The 2,627-nt window shown below is 31.9% G+C and overlaps 1 pseudogene; it reads left to right on the forward strand.

The window, feature by feature from the left end:
- The first annotated feature begins 1,770 nt into the window (after positions 1-1,770).
- LOC118607714 lies at positions 1,771-2,384 on the forward strand (annotated as a pseudogene).
- Positions 2,385-2,627: the final 243 nt, after the last annotated feature.

Here is a 2,627-nt window from a genome sequence, read left to right on the forward strand (position 1 = left end):
CTTTGTTTTCTTAGCAATCATTTGTAATTAGGAATGTCGAGGAGATGTTTATTAAAATGTTTGAAATTTTGAAATGACATATACAACTATTTTTTGTGAGAGTTACAGTCTTATAATTTGGACAGTATTAATATGTGTGATTTAAGTGTCTTAATGATATATTTAACATATTATAACTTTCCTTAGGAAAGCACACCAAATTGGAATATTTAATTTTATACACAAAGCATGTTTTTATTCTTTGCCTAGTTCCTCCTTAATCAATTGTAAAACATGTGACTTTTTTTTTTAGGATTTTTAAAAGAAGCATATTTTTTTATTTCCCCAAACATGGTACCTGATATTCATATTCAAGTTATTAGCAGATTCTTGATCATAACTTAGAATATATGATTTATATCCAGAATTAATTTTTTAGGTAATAATATTTAACATTCATCACAATAAGAAATAGTTTGTTTATTATTTTCTATCATTACTTATTTTGTAAATTAAAAATTACTCTTTTTATTATAGCCCTATTTACTATTTCACTCTCTATTGGAATAAGAAAATTGTTACAAAACTAATCGTTATGGTACTTAATCTCCTGTATATTTTATTTACAACTTTGAGACCAAAATATATATAATATACAAATAATATTTTCTTTCATTTATTTTCATGTTATGAAAAATGCTAAAATTAGACTAATATAAGCATATTTTAAATAATTTATTTATCTTGACTATCTCACATATTTTTAATGTTGTAAAATAATTCTATCACATATCAGTGACATTGGAATTCTCTGAAATTAATTTCATAATATTATTTACTAAAACCAGCATCTCCATAGTGTTCAAGAAAAGAATATCCAAAAGTAGTAGCGAAAAAAAAAAAAATTGTTAAATTCACAACAACCCAAAGAAATCCCAAATGAAGAAATTTGATAATGTGTAAATATTTCCTTAAATTTTTATAATTTTAAATTTTTTAAAAATGGTTTTTACTTGATAATTATTATTTTTCTTTTAAACTATTGGTTAAGCATGCACAGAGGAAAGACCACATAAGAACACAGCAAGATGGTTACTATCTGCAAGCCAAGGAGTGTGGTTTCAGGAGAAACCAGACCTGCTGACACCATAATCTTGGAATTCCAGTCTCCAGAACTCTGAAGGTCCACACAATAGATGCCAATTCCATCAGCAGCTGCAACTGAAGCAAGGTTCAGGAATGTTAGATATCCTCTAGAAAGCTACCAACATCTCTCAGGTATCCAGGCAGAAAGAAGCCATCTTTCAGGCAGTCATAGAAGAAAAGAAGCAGAAAGAAAAAAACAAGAACTTTGTTGTTAATTTCAAGATCCTGGATGATACACTAGCACAGAAAGTTATGAAAGAGAATATGTAGAATAAGTTTCTAAGCTTGGAGAAAAATATGTTTAAAGAAGTCAATAAGTTTACTAATGAGTTAGGGAGGAAGATTATCTTGAGACTGTGTCCAAAAGAAAAAGAACTATAACAACAACAACAAAACCCCCAAACAGCAGAGCTTTCTAGCAAAGTCCTTAAGGATAAAAAGGTGGCATCTGAAGCATTAGCCAAGGTTGTTCATCAGGGTATTGCCTTTCTTGACTCGACTCTGGGCTAAATAGAAATAACTTTCCACGTTTTTGGAATTTGGGTGAATTTCACTGATTCAGTTCATTAATGTTAAATCCAACCACGGCACCTCCACTCCTCACCCTCCCTCCCACTGGGTAGACTTCAGTGAGTCACCATTTTAATTGATGCCATCAAACAACCCTTTGTATCATAAGATCTAAACACCCTCAGTAGAAAATGATATTGCTACTAGGGTCTTTCTTATATGGGTACCAATATCCATTTATTTCAGACCCCTTTTCTGACAGAAACAACAATGAAAAGAAGAGCCAGGTGATAGAAAACACCAGCTCTGAAGTGGAATTTGTTAGCATAGGATAAAAGGAAACTATCAAAGTCTCATTGACCCATATAAATGGAAATAGCATATTCTGGGCTGCCAGGACTGCCTACAAGAGCTTTTGCTTTGTCTGAGATCTTGGTGACATTTACATCTTTTTAGAAGATAACCACATTCAAGTGGGACTCTTGTGCTGCTCATTCCATATTGAGAGCTATGGTGAAAAAAGAGTAGACCTAAAAGAATGTTTAGAAGGAAATCCAGAAACAGAGCTTGGCTTACAACAGTTAATATATCACATGGAAAATGATGGTGCTACTGGAGTAGTTCTATGGTCAAACATGGGAAGACAAATTGCATACAGATCAAGGAAGGAGCTTGAAACATTCCTGAAATCCCTCAGCTATCTGTGGATACGTGAACATAGATCAACTTTGTTCTCATATTCTTATTGACTGAACCATGAAACTCTTTCCTATATCTCTATCTTTTGTGCTATTGATAATCAACATCAACCTTACTTTTTTGAGGAACATTTTTCCATTATATGTTCAAAATAATGTTAATTTTAATAACTGAAGGCCATATAGCAATTAAATAGATGTGTGGTTATGTGTTATCCAAAGGCAGATAATGTGTATTTATTTGGTTCTTTAGCACATGGTCACAACATACTCATGGGACCCCTTGGCCAACTC

Source organism: Rousettus aegyptiacus, unplaced genomic scaffold, assembly GCF_014176215.1.
Source record: "Rousettus aegyptiacus isolate mRouAeg1 unplaced genomic scaffold, mRouAeg1.p scaffold_m13_p_10, whole genome shotgun sequence".
Taxonomy (NCBI): domain Eukaryota; kingdom Metazoa; phylum Chordata; class Mammalia; order Chiroptera; family Pteropodidae; genus Rousettus; species Rousettus aegyptiacus.